General features: G+C 38.2%; 1 protein-coding gene across 2 annotated transcripts in view; it reads right to left on the reverse strand.

The window, feature by feature from the left end:
- Positions 1–17,799, reverse strand: part of LOC105925643 (leucine-rich repeat and fibronectin type-III domain-containing protein 2) — a 190,251-nt gene extending 172,452 nt beyond the window's left edge. For both annotated transcript variants that reach the window (XM_021315937.2, XM_012861603.3), the window contains exon 1: positions 17,052–17,799. The gene's annotated coding sequence lies outside the window, so the exon portion shown is untranslated. The remainder of the gene's footprint in view (positions 1–17,051) is intronic.
- Between the last annotated feature and the right edge of the window lie 1,318 nt (positions 17,800–19,117).

Below are 19,117 nucleotides of genomic sequence, written 5' to 3' on the forward strand. Positions count from 1 at the left end.
AAGTGATGAAGGAAGGTCAAAAACTGAAATCAATGTGAGGATTCATGCATTTTGTAAATTTGCAGTCAGAACAAGTCCTGAGAACAAGATGTGACACACGACTTGGGGTTCAAAACTGAGATTAGGAAATACTAACGCTTTCTTTTTCTAGGGTTCATACATCACATTTATGTTAATAGCCTTTCTATTTTTAGTATCAAGTGCAAACATGCAATGCAAATTTACAGCAAATGTTTGGATTATGGGTTTATCCCATTCAAGGATGTAATCGATAAAACTGCAACTATAAAAAGAAATAAGTCAAATCCCTTTTTCAAGAGGAACATTGCATGAACAAAGGTAGAAGGAAAATGGGATGATACATAAATGAGAAAATTAAATAAAATCTTTTGAGCAATTTACTAACATGTTTATGGTCCAAAACTCAAGTAAAACATAATATTCTATCATTATTTTACACTCATTTAGAGCCTGGCTACAACTATAACGTATCATAAACTGAATTTAAATTTCATAAAATCTGAACTATGAAGACAAAATCCTTCAAAATGTGGAAATTTATTGGATTTCTTCTGAGAAACACTAGCTGAAGGTAGGTGTGTTACAAGTCTTGCACCCATAAATAAAACTCATGCAACAGAAAAAAAGCACAAAATCAAGTCATTTAAGTTTAATCCAAACTGAACCAAAGGAAAAAACAAATTTCAGCATTAAAAAGCATCACTGAGAAAAGGTATATGAAGATTGTACTTTAGCAGATGTGAACCTTTGCAGTCAGACAAGGACAACACTTAGCAGTGAATCCCATCAACGGAGTAATCATCTGGGAGGACCCGAGAGGAGCACAGTGAGATTAAAAGAGCAGCTATCAATTCATCAAAGTTGTCGCTATGAAGGAACTCCAACTTTAAGGCAGAATGGGGACGTTTTCTGCCTAATGACAGCAATTTATAAAAGCGCACGGACAACTTTGAAATTGGGATCTTGAGTTATAATGAATCTTTGAAAGCTGTGACTTTGGGAATTTTTTTTTGTTGTTGATGATGCTGTTGCTGCTGCTGCTGCACAAAATGGGCTTTTACCTCCAGAGAGTTTCAATAAAAAGGAGCTTCACAGGTCTGTACCTTCAGTGCTCAAGGACACAGTAAGGAACATGTAGAAGTGCATTTCTAAAGGAGAAAATCGAACTCGGTGGAGGATAGCTTCCTCCAGCAGCTTTATAAGCAAAATATCAAGTTTCTTGTCTTTTGCTTTGATTCTGTGCAGAAGCCACCTCTGCAGAAGCCGAAGACCGGTCCACGGGATGCATGAGCAATTGACCTTTCAAGCCCACTTCTGGTCAGGTTCTCTCTTGCCATGAATAAGTGTGACTGCTCCCTGTCTGACTGCAGAACCTTTTATCATAGACCAGTGATTTCCCTCGTCTTTGCATGATCGCAGCAGCCCTGTTTGTTTTTTTTACCACCCCTGAATACTTTTTATTTTTGCACAGAAAGATAAGCTGTTCTCTAAATTATAGCATCTTCACAGTGGCAACATCCCCGTAGAGCCTGAATGTTATCGCTCCTCGGCGGCGTGAGCACCTCTTCGTTTTAGATCTGTTTTCTCAGCTAACCTTGGAGGCCCCGCTGCACACGAGAGAGGAAGATGATGCTTTTGTCATGTTCTCCGATAACTTCACCAAGCCGCTTTTTTCCCCTCTTACTAAAAGTGTGTGGAAGAGAGATGAAGGGAGTTGTGAAAAGCCCTATAAATGGAGGACATCTAAAGGGTGTAAGTGAAAATGCAAATGACTGCACTGAGGGGGGTAGGGGGGAATCAGGTGTTTCCTTCATATTAACTCTAACACCATTTAATTGCCTCCCATGTTTACTGCAACCCAAAGGTGGAAACAGACAGCAGCGGATTAATCTAAATGATATCGAAGTGTCCTCCAGAGAAGGCCCCACAGGAAGCAAACAAATCAAGCAGGAGCTACTCCACCATGGTGTACTGTGCAGCAAACAAGACAACATTAAGATTAAGCGAGCCTCTATACTGATAGAGGCCAGCCACTGATCTGAGCAATATGATTAGCTTCAAACTAAGCAGCTGCTCAAGGCAAATGACAAGGCTACACGTTCAACTCTGGGCAGATAACAGGAAATCAAACATGTGATGAGTCATGCATATCAAAACAGCTACCTCTGTTGTTTTCTATTATTACCTTCTACAATAATGCTGTACAAGATACTTTCTGGCAGCCTTTCTCAGCAACATTGTGTTAAAAGCATTTTAACTTTTGAAATAGTGAACTTTCATGACCTCTTACCAATTGTATGTGGACATTTACAATTCTAGAAAATATTGCCTGGCCCCATTTTGCTCGTGGAATGATGTTTAAAGAGGTGATGAAGTTTAATGTGTTATATTTTTAATATGGGTATTGTATTTTTTGTCAACATATATTTCCATAATGGGATGCAACTGACTCCAGTTGGACAGAAGACACTTGAGGTTCATATTTTACCAAGTTCCTGTTTTTTTATATGTTCCATTTGCCTCCAAAGCTGTGATTTTTGCCATATGGGAATAATGTCTGACCCAGGTTGGCTGCATGCCAGTTCCAGCCAAGACAGGACATGATTAGGATTTGCTCCATGTTGTGCTCAGTGACCAGCGTAATTTTAGTCCCACAAACTGATGACAGTGATTCTTACTTTTTGCATCAAAACACTATAGAGTGATAATAAATAATTTCCCAACAATTTCAATTAGAAGAAATCTAAGGCCCTTCCTATCTCCTCCAGTTTTAATCTCTCTCCTTCCATTTCTTTGCAGACTGGAAACATCATGCACCTGTGCATCAATATTTCCAAAAGGCTGTATGATTTGACAAAATTAAATAATATTCCATTATTCAAATTACTAGAAGATGACCTTATGTGGTGGATAACTCTCCCTTTCTCAATTATGAGAAGAGTGTCTGCAATTAAAAGGATCGTCCTCCCTGAAATAAAGTGTCTGTGATATTAACATGTTTATGATATCTAAACCACAATGCACAAGTTTAAAAACGTTAGAAAAGCCTAGAGGTTTAGGAGGGTTTGGAACTTCCAAACGTTTATAAATAAAACCTAGCACATAGATTGTGGTATATTTTATAATGGGTATGGAAAAAAACAATCATAAAATTTATTGATAGAAATTAATCAAACGCTATGTAAAGAAATCTGTATCTCAGATATTCCATTTATCTGCTCAATATAACAGCAAAGCTGTTTTAGAAACATCAATATCTGTTAATCTCTGACAGCCAGGTGGGAATATGATGAATAGGTCTTAAATTCTCCCATACAGACAAACGGTCATTTGGAACAACCCAGACATCCTGCAAAAAAGAGGGCTCTACATTTCACATGGGATTCAAAAGGAAATGATAAATAAATCAGTCACTTAAAGGACATTTGATAGAAAATATTTCATAGCCCTTAATGTTTTAGAAGCCTCATATAGAATTGATAAAACTATTCCTTTGAATATCACCAACTAAAATCTATTATTCAGGCATATTGAAAGACTAAACAAATGAACACAATAAAAAAACAACTTACTTCAACGTTGACCCCCAAAGCTCCAAAACTTACACAAAACTTTCAGAAGCTGAATGAACAATCTCACTTTCTATCAGGGAAATTACCTTTAATTAATCTTCAGGTACAGATCCTAACTAATGGAGTAATAATTGCACAGATGTTTTTTGAATAACCCAAAGTGCCAAATAATAAGCAATGCCAAACTCCCTACTAAGGTTTTATACATGCCCAAAACACTTGTCCTCAATTGCTTGGAGAAAACCTTTCCCTGAACAATTGCTGCTTTTTCTTTCATCCAAAGAGGGATTCTCTTTTCCAGTTAAAGCTTCATTGGGAACTTTTATAAAAAAAATATTGTTTTTACATATTTGTTAAAACTGTCACTATGTCCTGGCAGTAAAATATCAAGCTCCTCTGGCTCCTCCCTGTGATCCTACTCCATTTGCAAAAATACACCACTCCCAGTCAGAAACAACAAATAAGAATCAGGAGGACTGTCTTAGCAGTGTCAATCACACTGGTGTAAACGCTGCTCACAACCCTACCCCCGCACAGCACATACCATCATTCAAGCTCAGGATTGTAGAAACCACCTAACGTTACAGGAAAACTGCCAATTTGTCGAGTGGCACCTGCTCAAGGAAAGAAAGACATCTAAAACAAAAAAGACAGATGAGGAAAAACAAGATAAAAAGAAAGACCTAGACCTAGCCTGAAATAAAACGGGGGAAACTTTGGAGCAGCACAGCAGGTTCTGCGTTGGGGGAGAAGCTGTAGAGAGATGGCTGTAGCGCAGAAGAGAGCAAAGGGAGGGAACTGTAAAATGAGCTTGTTCAAATTTTCAGGCTAAGTTCACGGTTTTCTCAGCATTCTCTACTGCAGCTTTAATCTTCTTGTAAATATCCAAATGGAATATGATTAGAAAGGAAAAACTAAGCTCTAAAGTCCTTTTGGACTCAAGAACTGTGAACCGAATGGTCCCTCATTGTTGAAGACTTTTAAATCTCCTAGTTTTTGAAAGGAATTAGACAGCATTATTTATTTCTGAAGGCTACATTTGAAAGCACTAAATATTTTATGAGCAATATATTGAATTACCTTCTACTCAATCCCCTTGAGACAGTACTTTGAACAATCAGCATTCATTATAATTACAGCAGAAACATAATGTCTCTACCAGCTTTACACATCTAGAGCCTGAATTTCTTTGCCCATTCTTCTTTGCAAACTAGCTCAACCTTGGTCAGGTTTGATATGGAGCATCTTTGAATTATCATTTTTCTCATTTATCTAGGTCCAGATTTAGAATATGCTTTTATCTAAACCATTGCATTATAAATATGGCTGTATGTGTAGAGACATGTTGGAAGAAAATCCTCTGGCCCAGTTGCAAATCGTTTGCAGCTTTTACTAATGTTTTCTTCCTATATTGCCCTGTATTTACCAGGAAAATCTTTTCCACATTCTCATCAACTCTGACCAGTTTTCCTGTATCTGCTAAAGAAAAGCATCTCCCAGCATGATCCTTCTACTACCATGCTTTGCAATGGGGGGGGGGGGGGGGGGGGGGGGGGGGTTGATGTTTTAAGAGGGTTGGTCAGTTTTAGTTTTTTTTCACACATATATTTAAAAATCAAAAGTCAAAATATCCTGTTTTAGTCACAATTGACCAGAGCGCCTTCTTCCACAGAAGAAAGAGCTGCACTGAAGCCTTGACAAAACAACTGGATTTATGCTGAAATGAAACAACAGACTTGGAATCTATTTACACAACACTTTTCCAATTTCTTTCACCAAAAAAGAAAACTATTGTTAGAATAACTTTTTTAATAGCCTTGCCTGCAAGCTGAATTCTCGTGGTATCTGTGTGTTTACAAACAGACAGGAATCATCTTATCCTGCTCCCGTTTCATCTGTTTGGGCCTGAACCAAAAACTGTTCAGGCCAATAACATTGCAGTGTTATGGTTTGCCAAGCCCACAGCTGAACAAAAATAAACATGGCAGCGCAGGAGGACGATTGCATAGCTGCTGTTTTGTCAGAATCCGTAATTTCTTCTTTGAAAGATGCACAGCAAAAAGGGCCTTGGCCAACATAGCCAGTTGTCGTTACTCATGGCACCTGCTGCTTACAACATTTTCATGTGATACTGTGATTGGCTAAAACCGACCTCTGATAGGCGGGCACTCAGTGTCGCTTTGCCCAATCAGCTCGGAAAGTTCTGCTAAATGTCCCCCCTTTCCCCAAACATATTCAATGGGAGCAGTCGCAGATTGATAATACGCAGAACTAAGGTATTCCAAGGTATTCCACGCCTAAGCGTGGTAAGGAAAATAAGTTAAACTTAGAAACTAAGTAAGGAAAAAGAGACAGATGGGTGGAGAAAAGCAGCTGCTTTAGCAGAACACTTTCTGTCAAAAACAGTTTTAGCTAATCGCCCCTCACTAGCTCCTACATTGGCAGACATTTCTGCCACCTTTCTCCTCCAAGGCTGTGATCCATGAAGCCTGTGAGTTGTAAATTATTGTAGCAGGCAGCGGTACATTACACCTCGAGTTTGCTGACAGCAAGCCAGGCCTCAGTCAACTGGGAAAAGTTTGAACCCACCCCCTGCTTGATAGTCTTCATAAACATTAAAACAGCAGGGAACAAGGTAAATTCTCAATGCAAACATAACGTCAGATTTTCCTCAGAGTCTGTGTTCAGCCTGGACCTTCAATCCAAGCAGCTTGCAGGCTTTTAAAATCTAAAAGTCAGTTGAAATCCAGCTGGAGTGGGCTGTAACTGCTGACTTAGATAAATGAACCTGCCATTAACTGCGCCACTGTGCTCAAAAGTGCAGCAGCAACAACAGCAAAGCAGTCATGTGGGAGGGAAGAAAGGGGTCACAGTGAAACAGAGCCGGCTTGGCTAAAGTAGGAAATTAAATAGAATAAAGAGTATGAAACCAAAAAGGGGAACTTAGTCCTCTGTAACCTGACCATGTGGTGTTGTTTTCCCCCTTAATGTATTTAAAGTGCTTAGCTGTGATGGTAACAAGAGTTTGAGCCCCAGACATGCTGGTTCCAGCAGAAGACGGCTAAATGCTCTCATGTTTCACATCCTCTCCTGTCTGTGTCCCCACAGTTGCGCTGATCAATGAGCTGTGGCCAAGCGGTGTTCCGACTTGTTTCACAACTCGGTCCTCTAAAATCTGCAGCTCTCTTTGATTCAGCCCGGAGTGAAAAGCTTCCTGCTGCGATGGTTTAAGCTGCAAACACGTCACAGTCCGGCCAGTTTAGCAGCTAGGCCGCCTCAATAAAACACAGGCAGGTGCACCCAAACAGTACGTTAGGGTAATATTTGAAGTCTATCTGCACCTTATTCTCTGTTTGCTGAGACATAAATTACAAGTTTATCTTAGTATATAGCTCTTTGAAAAAATTGGGACACCTTATGACAATCTGCGTTTTTCCTATAATATTTAGAAATTTCAATAGTTACAACTTTAACAATGCTCAGTTTCAAGTGATATACATAAACAATAAAAAAATAAATAAAATATATTTTAACACCTGAAAAATAAAATAAAAAAAGTTAAATCCAGTGATAACCAAATTAGGACAATTCTAATTTTGTTCTGCACTGAAATAGCTAAAATTATAAACAGGCATATCACATCAGGTTCACATAAATAAAATATTGCTACTCTATTTTGCAAAAGGTTTGCCCTCTTTTAACCTCAGACACTTAGTATGCTGGGCTCCTGATTGTTGAAGTGAAAATGGACATCATGGGGAGTTCAAAAGAGTTGTTTAAAGCCTTTACAAAGAAGACAGTAGCAGCTTGTGAGTCTGGTAAATGATCTGAAGAAATCTAAAGAGAATTTGAAATACATCTCTGAATGGCAAATGGTCTACACGTGGAGGTCATTTAAAGCAACTTTGAAAATTCACAGTGCTGGTCATCCAAGCAAGTTCACCCTGAAAGCAGACAGCAAGATGCTAAAAGAAGTCTTTAAAAAACAGAAAAGGTTGAGATGTTTTTGATGTGAAATTCTGTGAAATTGGATGTAAATTGTAAATGTTTTGACTTTTATGGAAGGTGTGCCAAGAGGAAAACTTTGCTTACAAAGTATAGACATAAAGGCCAAACTGAAGCCTTCTATAAAACATAGACAAAGGCCACAACCTGTGGAATAATGTGAAACGGGTGGAAGTGTCATAGTTTGCTGATCCTTTACCCCACCGGCTCACTATCGAAGAGTCCATGATGGATCCGACCCTCTATCAGAGGATGCATGACCAAAGTGTGAGAACTGAAGCTGCAACATCACGATGACCTGAATAATAAAGGTGACTCCGCTAAGGAGAGTTCAAAGACTATGAAATCAAGTTCTGCAATGGGTAAGTTAAAGCCCAGAGCTTGATCTGACTGAGCAGCTGTGAGGCGACTTGAAACTGGCTGCACATCACAAAGCACCTTACAGCTAAAAGCGAGGAGTGGGGCAAACTTTTCTCTGGCTGATGTCAGAGACCAGTAGATGAATACAATAAAATATCTCATTGAAGTTATCTCAGAGACTAACTATTAGGGGATACGTTTCCCAACATTTTCCTTGGTTTACAAGCACATTTCTAAGTTTACCTTTAAATGAATTGCTCATTATAAAATCAAGATTAAACATCAATGCATACCTATTTTTTAATTAAAAAGTAAATATTAAATGGAGTGAACACATTTTACTGTATTAGAGTCAAATAAAGCAGCAGTATCGGCCATGGCAAGAGCTAATATAAGAACTTGACTGAATAAACATCAAAAAAACAGCCAACTCCATAAAAGAATGTTGAAAGATCTTCGGAAAGCACAGAGAACTATTGATCAAAACCATTTTAAAAGATTCCAATCAAGTCTGCTTGCTTGGCAGGAGAATATGAAGAAATACGGGATGACTGAATATTATTGTGGTCCTATATGGTTAACTAGTAGCTCAGTAAGCAATACGTGGAATTTTATCCAGTAAATATGGTTTTATGTAGATCTTTGTTTTTCAATTTTTTTTATTGCTCAAAATTTTCCCTGGTGTTTCTTTTTTATAAGGTTGCAGTTTTATTTCCTTGGTTCTATGTTTTTTTTTAGTCATAATATATTGGTTGTCCAAAAATTATATAAGTTAATAAGTTCAGTATTTGTTGGTATCGTTGTTGCTTGAATGATTAATCCTCTGTGTTTAACTTCTGTAAAAGCACTTTTTCCTTAAAAATTATGTTATAAAAAGCGCTCTCATCCGATTGATTGATTGATTGATTGATTGATTGATTGATTGATTGATTGATTGATTGATTGATTGATTGATTGATTGATTGATTGATTGTTTGGTTGGTTGGTTGGTCACACACCACAAGATAATTTCACCTCTGTTAACAAAATTATTAAAGCTTCTTAAATAAATAAAGAGCCAAATAAGTTAACCCAAATAGATAGCGTGTCATATTGACTCCTTGTTGCAGTAAAATTAAATTTGCTTTACATTTCCACACAGCCTTCCTATACTAACACCACTGGGATATGACTTAAACCACATGAAAGCAAAGCTATAGATGGTATTGACTCTGAAAAGGCTTCAGGGTTGCTGCTTTCAATTTCAGCTAGTAGGAAGCTCCAGATCCCACACTCGAGTCTTTGGAGGCAGCTGGTGAAACAAAAGAAATAAATAAAAGAAGAAAAAAAGCTGCAGTCTTTTTTTCTTCTGAAAACTGAGTTCAGATCATCTATTTCAAAACCTCCACACTTGACGTTCTTTTTATTTCTTTAGTTTCTGAATATGTTGATGGGACTTTTTTGTTGAAGTAAAACACTCAGAAATTCCTTAAAATGGTGAACAGCATGAACTGTTTACTAAAAGTGCTCATCCACCTCTCACCTGGATTACTTTTCATGTCATTTTTTTCAAACAATAGAAACACACTACTGTGGAAATATATAATGGTAAAAATGCAAGCAAGGCATGAACAACTGGAACAAAATGTACTCTGGTAAAAATACAAAACAAATTTTTTTTTTACAATGATGTCCTCAATGAATATTGAGGACATCATACAGAGCTTTGCAAAAGTTTAATTAACCCTTGATTTTTCCGCAACAACTTCACAGGATTTAACTTTTATGTGATATACCAATACAATGATGTGCATAACTGTAGAATAAAAACATGATTATCAACACTGTTTTACAAATATAAAGGTGAAAAGTATATCATGCATTTGTATTCATATCCTCTCACTAGTAACATTGTAAAGGCACATTTGGCTGCAATTACAGCTTCAAGTCTTTTGAGTGTATGTCTCTACCAGCTTTGCTCAGCTCTAGGAGAAAGCTAAACATCTTCTGTGTCCGTGTTAAAGAACAGCCTCCCCAGAGCATGATGCTTCCACCACCATATTTCATTGTAGGGGATGATATGTTCAGGCTGACGTATAGTGTTAGGTTTAAGCCACACAGGGTTTATACCAGAGGACCAAAAAGATCATTCTTGAACTCATCTGACCAGAACTTACTTCCACACATTTGCTGCATCCCCATACACGACTTGTGGTTGACATTGAAATGGGTTTTCTCGTGGCGTTCTCCTAAACTTTACCTTTTTTCTTGCCCCTCTTCCTTAAATACCACACTTATGAATGCTGGACTTTAAGTTCAACAGTTTCTCCAACCTGAGCCATGGGTCACTGCAGCATCTGCAGAGTTACCATAGACCTCTTGCTGCTTTTCAGATTGATGCTATGCTTTCAATTCCGGGTGCATCGTCAGGTGATTGTCCACTGTCTTCACAATGTGGTTTGTTTGCTAATGTACAAACAAATCTTTGAGTCCTTCATAAAACAAGCATGTTTAAACTTAGGTTAAGTCAAATACAGGTGGACTTTATTTATCAATGGGGTGACTTCTGAAGGCAACATATTTCCATGCAGTGTAATGTAGGCTGGAATGCAACAAATACTTGTCAAATATGTTCCATTTTGTGTTTATGTATGACAGAATATTCCAAAGTAAGAATTTTAAATGGGTGTGAATACTTTCATGAGGCACTGTTAGTTCCACAATTGTGCCCTAATTAAGACAAATTCAGGCTGATGGTCATTCTTTATTGTAAAGCCCTAATCAATGTTCCGGTATTAGCATGCAACAGTGATGCGCGTAAGGCCCTTGATGTTTAAAATAATTGTATTGAAGCTGTACAGAAAATGTAACACAATAATAAAATTACAGAACTATTAATGCAGGTTTAGTATCTAAAGTTCTTAAACATTTTTTTATTCTTGTTTTCAATTTCTGATTTTGTTTTTGATGCTTCATTGTTTCTGTGGAACGTTGGATAATTAGTAATAATGCTGGTAAATTTACATAACTTCACAAAGACTTAAACCAGTTTAATGTCAACAGCATTTGGCCTAACCTGACTCTCGCCAAATGGATTTCCTTCCACCGAGCTCCATACTGTTCCACACATCCATCTGGGATTGTTTCATTGGAGATGTATTTCAGAAAGAGGGGCCTTATCAAAAAAATCCTTGCATATGACTGGATAAACCACTTGTCCGTCATCTTTACTGACTTTACAAGCTCTTGGCAAACCCGGTGGGAAGAAGGGCGTAAACATTGTTTCCACTAACAAAAGCCTTTAAACTCGTTCTCTGATGTTATTTTCAAGAATTAATATTCAGTAGATTGGACAACACTGATGGAATAGCAGCATCAATGTTACCGCTTGCGTCCTCGCTGCGAGTCACCATTGCTGTCTGAATCCAAAAAGTCACTCCTGATACGCCACATGTATGAAAATCCCACCCAGCGATCCTTCCAGTGGCAGCGATTCCAGATGGATGTTTGGAGCCGTGTGGAGCTCAGCGGAACTACATCCATCTGACGAGAGTCATGTTACATTGGGCCTGCAGGGATGGTATTTTTTCACATTTTCTTTTTATTAAATTAAAATAAATGTACAACAGAAATGTGCAAAACAAGTATTTCAATTCCAGAGCATTGTCTTCAAAGCATTGAGGAAATCATTCCGATTCATTTAATTTTCCTTCCTAATATAGTGGGTGTTGGTCCTTAAAAGACCTCAGTTGTGTCCAGCCAATTCAAGCACTTTTTAACTGCATCTTAGATATAAAGATCTGGATGACCTCAATCATCCAGCTCAACCAGGACATAACAGAAGTTATAAACCCAGACTTTTAACCCATACAAATAAATTAGGAACCTGGGTGTCCGTTTTGACTCTGAACGTACTTGTATTCCATATATCAAATACATTCTGCTTTGATCTAAATTACTCCATTGCTGTATGTTTAATGTTATGATAATGTTACATTACCCTCCGTACCAGTCTTTTGCAGCTGGTAACAGGTTTTCTTCCCAGATTGCCCTGTATTTCCATTGATCCACTCCTCAACTCACATTGAATAGCTTCACTGTCCCTGCTGAAGAACAGGGCCAGTGAGAGGAGTGGCCTAGTGGTTAGAGCAGAGTACTTGCTTATTGTAGAGGCCGCAAGTTCACGGGTTTGAATCTCACAGACTGCCAGTCGGTGAGCAAGACCCTTAGCCCCAAAATCCTGGCGCCACACTGTTTGAATGTAATCAATAACAATTGTTATTGTTTGCAGCAGTTTTTCCGTAAAATCAAAATAAATATTAAAGCTTATGATTGTGATCTGAAAAATGTGAAATAGATCCCACTTGTATAAATACTTCAGCAAGGCACTGTGAAATATTCATAAGCTGGATGGTGGTGAGAAAGAGAAATTCATACCATAGTAGTATAAAAGTGGGGTAAATAAAAAAAAAATTGCATCTGAGGGTTTCACCCTGGCAGCTGATTCTGCACAGATGTTGCTCTTCTGCCGATGGCCCACAGTCGCAGGACACAAACACAAACAAAAGACCAACTCGGACACAAGAGGGGCAATAATATAACAGGAAATGTGTCCCTGTAATTCAGGGACACATTTTGAAGATGGGGAAGCATTACAAAAGTGCTCAGCAGATGTGTTCTATTCCAAGATGAGCTTTACTGCAAATCCATTATTTCTCTTTGCATCAAATGTAGGCGACTGGCGGCAAGTCCGATCCTCGCAACCTTTCATTTGGATTTATTTGTGTGTTTGCAGTCATTTTCAAAGCATTCTGCCAGGGAAGGTGAGTGAAGATTTGCATCTCTCTGTGGTCTAAGGCTAAATCCCAAACCATACCCCTCTTAATTTGTAAACTGCAATTGTATCTTCTGTGTGCCACTCCTGATGGGAGGGAACTGAACCCAAATTGATCTCCTTCAAAGTTTAGCAAAACAGCCTCCTCTAAATCTCTCTGCTATGTGTCCCTCTGTCATTTCCACTGCAATACAACAACTTTCCAACGTTCATTGGGAACCTTCTGTGCTGCTCCCCGAGGTAAAACTGCCCTACTTCTCCCAGTGTCCTCTGCATCCATCTGCCGCACCCGTAAATTGCATTCGCCTGCAATCGCAGGTTATCTCATCTGTCAAAGCAGGCCTATCAATTTCAGCGAGCAGCCTCAACAGAAGGCATTAACCCTCCAGCGTCATCATGGCGTCTAGCTTTGAGAGACAATAAATGCCACTGATACCGCCATATCAGATGAGCAGAGCTGACACTAATGTTGTGACTGTTTGTGGTGAGCAGCGTGAATAACAATGAATACAGAGGAAGAATTAATTAATGTCTTGCTCATGTTGCTCCCTGGCTAAAACAACCTGATTATCTACTTTAAGGGGGACAATGATCTGTATTTTGTCAGCTGAAACAGAAACATTTGAATTTAACACAAATTGGCTGTTTTTCGTTGCCAATAGTGAACATGTACTAGAACGGATTCAAATTCAATTAAACCTTTTTAGTTATGTGCAGAGTAAATACATGTTCATGATTATGATTTGTATTATGAAACTAAACAAATTAAAGGTGAGATCTGAATTAAAATATGAGGTACTCCTTGATATAGGGTTAATTTGAGTCATCTTATTTGTAAAACTAATAACATATAAAATATTCATGAGATAATCTGAAAAGCAGGAAGTACAAAGACATTTTATTTATAACCAAACAAAAAATTGACATTTTAATGCAAAGAAATGTGAAAATATTTATTCATATATCTTCCAACACAATCATAGTCCAACAGAAGTAGGATGGAAAATAAATGCACCAAGCATGGCATCATTTTCCCTCTAACACCCTATATTTCACGCCCATAGAAGTCAAAATATATACAAAATTCTGTGCATAAATTGTAACTTATCAAAACAAACCTTTAAGTATAGGTTTTTTAGCACCCAGCATAACCTTCAAAATCTACCTTACAATTTTGCCAGTGAAAAGTCAGATACTCCCAGTTCGAAATGCTTTGACATATATACCATTTCTTCAAACTAATTCCCAAAGGTGTAACTGATTCTCTCGCTGACTCTTGCTGATATCACCTTTACTAACTAGTTTGTGGAATTAGCATGTTGCATAAGGGAAAACATTTAATTAGTTAGGAAGTTAATTGCATAGTACAGCATGAATCAAGCAGCCTTTAACATTGATGATAATGTTTGAATATGCTCACGTTTAACCTCTATACCTGTAATTAAGAAGCTCTCCGATGTTTACATGATGAACCTAAACATTTCACTCTGGCGTTACATTTAGCAGCTAGCACAAGATTTATGTTTGCAGGGATGTATAGAGATAATGTGTTAAACTGAATCCAATCAAATTATTACATAAAAAAACAGTTATTTTAGGAATCTTGTACAAACAAGTTCTGAGATAAAACTAAATGTTTCTGAATGTACTGTAACTCATAAATACCTACCTTTAAAGCACTTTGCATTGGCTCTGTACTGAATTGTGCTATACAAATAAATTTGCCTTGTCTTACCTTGCCTTCTATACTTCAGATAAGGTTGTCCCATTAAAGCCATTAGTAGGTAGCATAGCAATTCATACCTAAAACTCGGATGCTTTCATAATTGACAGACCCTAAAGAATATTACATATGTATACTATTTTTTTTTTATAATTACATCCTGATGTGTAAGTAATCAATTCTTGACATCATGCTGTCTAGCCACATGCAGCAAATAGACAGGTATTTAGCAGATAGAATAGCATTTACCAAAAATGTTCCTTAATATACCGTAACTTCAGAAAAACTCAGATAATCAAGAAGCTCTTTGATGAGTTTTCAAATTGACCGTAAAAGTTTAAATCAGCATAGAATGTACTATTTATATTATTTAGTAACTAGAAAGTCAGAAATTTTAATGGTAGGTTCTGACTTTTAGAGTTGCAGTTTGCTATGGGCACTGTTAGCAGCTAAGCATTCAGCAGTTGTCAAAGTATTTATAAAACGGCATTGTTTTTAGAATAGATCAGAATGCTTGTGAATATATGGCAACTTTAAAAACTAATGTACCTGTAATTAAGAAACTCTTTAAATGGCTGTGTCATGTCCACCTGGGAAGCTTTTACATCACATTAACCAGGTATCTTGCCATTCGGTATCTAAAATACTAAGATGATTCAAGAGTCACCAGAACTCTTAACTGTTTCAGTTTTATACATGTTATGAAAAGCCTTCAGATGCATAGCTAAGCCACTTTTTCTTGAATTTGCATAGCATTCAGCAGCTACTATAGAATGCAAGAGGTAGGGAGGCTTTTAGTAGCTGCACGTTTAGATATTTTGCAAGAGCCACATGGGGCCAAAGCAGATCCACATATTTCTGTTACATTTACTGTAACTTCTGAACATTAATTAAACAACCTCTTTGGCAAACAGTTTTCAAAATAACTTTAAGGGAAGTAGCAATTTGCAACTATAGTTCTAACATAACATTGCCTCGAACAGTAAAATATACTTTTTGCATATGATATCAAAACAAGCAACTGACTGCTTACTTTAATGCAGATGATGGATAGCTGAAGCCATTATGTTCTGTAAAACAGTCATGTCTTCTAGCTTTAGCTATCTAGTTTGAGAATTTGGTCTGAACAAAAGAGAGCAAAGTAAAGGAGAGTAAAGTGAAAGTATCTTCACAGAAACTCGTTTCCTTTTAGGGTTAGCAACAACAACAACAAAAAGCTTCGGGGAAGATGGCAAATGGTGCTTGTCACTAAAAAAGCAGAAAAATATGCTGATAAAACAAAAGCTTAAAAACACCAAATAGGGACACAGTAACGCAGCTGAGAAAACACAAAGAATGTGGAAGATAAATTTAAATATTCAGTGACAATGAGTCTAACATTTTATGTTATTATGTTATATATTTACATACATATAAATTTTATGTCAAAGCCTAGGGTGGCTGAGCTTGACTAATACATATCACTATTATAGCTCTACCCAGATGAGATTAATGTGTTGGATTGGAAGTGAACAAAAAAAGTGTTACTTTTAGATGAGCTGCTTCTCCTCTTCTCACTCTTGTTTATATATATATATATATATATATATATATATATATATATATATATATACACGTATATATTTATATATATATACGTAACTGCCACTGAGTCATTGCACTATTCTCATAAGTGAGGAGTGGTGATTTTGCTTGAAAAAGCGTATGGTTAAAATGTGATGGCAATTCAGATAGGGGGTAAACAGCCATGCAAGTGTCGACAAAAAGCACACTGTGGGAGTGGAAACGCTGCCTCCTGCAGCAATTGGATTTGTGTGCGCTGTCCACGGTTCTGAACTACATGCACAGCTCGACCGGCTGCTTTCCACCTCCGGACACGGCTTTCATACTGCGACTCCGCGACTGCCATGTAATCCTCAAGAGGGTGGTGATTACAGAAGGTGATGGCGTTACTGGCTCATGGCGGCCATAGAGCCCCCTAACCTCAAACATACACACAAGCATATAAATAGCTGCGATTGTACACTCACTCACTCTCACACACACACACAGGCACACACACACACACACACACACACACACACACACACACACACATGCACGCACGGGCGACAATATTTTTCTTAGGATGTGCAGGGAGTTTCGTATTAAACCCCCCTCTCACCCCCAGCCCTACTCACACACAGCAGTCCATTCGTCTAACTTAAATTGAGTTTAATACGCGGCTTTGGGAATCATAAACATTTTGAGAGAAGAAATTCACAACCAAAATTAATGGGCGCTACTATCCTATTTTAAACACAACCTTTGTCGTTTAGATGTGCATTTTGTGTCCAGCTGAGAGCTCCATGCAGCTCTTCGCTGATCAGGTTACTTTCTGTGCGAAGCTGTAATTGTCCAGAGTCTGAGCCACCCTTCATCCAATAAACACCCCACCTCGTCTTTATGTAGACTCCAGCACAAATGTAAACTGGCTCTACGTGATCAGTGTGCATGCAAAAGATGAAGCACAAAAGAAACAGAGTAGATGTAATGGACAGTTGTTGTGATTTCCTACCTGCAACGACAGATAGTGGTCCATTATGTGCCATCCACAGCTTCCCAAAGAACTCTTTTTCCTCTTCCAAGATTTGAACCTTATAGCCGCTCCCTTTCCATCCCTCGTCTAATTCCAGGAGAACCGCAAAAGCAGCCGCCCGCCGAGCCGCATATCGCTCCTTGTCTCGCACAAGACGAGTTTTATTCCTCCCCGCACCAGCAGATACTGCGTTAAACCTGCGCTTTTTTAGCCGGAAGCCAAGCTGCGACATGGAGCTTCAGAGCATTTTTGCTTTAAAAATAACCAACTCGCTGCAGTTATCTGTGTAATTCTTCGCCGGAAAAGTCGCTACATTTACACAAACAGGTTTCCCCCCCGTCTGCTCCTCGCTACTTGAGTCCTCGTCCTTGGAATGGTTGGAATATCCAAAGTAGTTATCCGAACAAAAACGGGATTTCTTGCAAAAAGAAACGGTAAATCAGAAACAACAAAGTGTTTGTTTTTTTAATGTTTAAAAGTCGAATTGCTCGTCCGGAGAGCGCGCAGATAGAGCGATGTAATGTATCTGCGTCGGAAAGGCTGCAATAGAGCAGCGAAAAACCCTAGATGGCACAAACACCATGAAGCATCCCGGAGCCCACCGAAAGGAGAGCCAGCAGGGGCGTAAGAGGAGCAGGTCAGCCAGACGCGCGGCTCCTGTACGCACACACTCTCACACAGGAACGAAATTGGGGCGTTGATTGTGCTTAATGACCCACTTTGGCAACGTCCGCAGGGAATGCCGAACCGTCTGCAGCGGATTAAGGACCTACCTGGGATTACCTTGTGTTTAGTTTAGCGCCTGTTTAGCCTTTCAGAGCTGTTGGCAAGCACGGACTTGTAGTATATGTGTCAGTACTGGCTCATGTGTTTGGCTGTCGGTGCAAAGGCCAATCTAGAAGATCGCAGTTTATGGGACATTTCTCAGTGAGCACTGGATTTCTCCCAGGATAACTTTATATTACAATGACTTAAAAGTCACTCCTCTGACTATGGATCTTTCCCCCTTTGTCCCACAAACTTAAATCTATTTAATGACGTTTTACACAATAGATTAAGTACACAACTACACAGTGAAAGGAAAATGTTAGTTTTCTTCTTTTTTTTTCTTTTTTCCACAAATAAAACTCTAAAACTTGCATTTCCATAGAACCACCTCTTACTGCAAATACAGATAAGTATTTTGAGGGACACCAGCTTTGCACAACAAAAACACAAAAAATGTTTTCATAATTTTTTGTAAAATGCAAGAACTTTAACTTTTAAGCTCTGCTCAGATTTGATTTAGATCTGATCCGAGACTAGGTTTGTAATTCAATTCAAACTATACCTTTGTATACTGTATATTTAGGACTGCTGTCTTCACAGATGCTTTGTCTTTATATCTTCATTTCATTTTAGAGAGAGAGCAGATTAAAACTAAACATTTCCAGTTTTAGTCCAATCAAATAATTGCACACCATGTAATACACCAGGAAATCTGAGTAGTTCTGGTATATTGAAAAATACACCGTACAAAAATTAACTATGATGTACTGTATTAGAAAAAAAAGACTTAATTAATTAATTGTTGAACAGTTGTGAAACAGAAAAGTTTCAGAGTACCAAAAAAGAAAAAGAAACTGCAAAGTAAATCACATAAAGAGGGTCACAATGAATTTCTAATACAGCAACACTGAACTAACTAGAATGCTTTAACAAAGTTAAATGATTCGATAAATAAATAAATAGGCCGAGAGCTTAACCCCCCTAACGGTAGGCCCAAAGTTAGGACTTTGCCCACCACAGGTAACAGTCATAGTGTGGATGGAGGGGCTGGCTGCCTGGTCAGAGAGAGAATGGATCAGCTATTGAACACCCATTTAATTTCAGCAATTCTGCATTATGGCTGACAAAAATGACAGATTCTTATTGAATGAACCTGGTAACTGTAATGACAAAATGGTTGCCTTTCTCATAGAGGGCAAAGGAACTGCCAGCAGATGTAGAGGGGAATGCACAAAGTATTTGACTTATTATACCTCCCACAATGGAACGAAAAAAAA

The sequence above is a fragment of the Fundulus heteroclitus genome, unplaced genomic scaffold, assembly GCF_011125445.2.
Source record: "Fundulus heteroclitus isolate FHET01 unplaced genomic scaffold, MU-UCD_Fhet_4.1 scaffold_55, whole genome shotgun sequence".
NCBI classification, from domain to species: Eukaryota; Metazoa; Chordata; class Actinopteri; order Cyprinodontiformes; family Fundulidae; genus Fundulus; species Fundulus heteroclitus.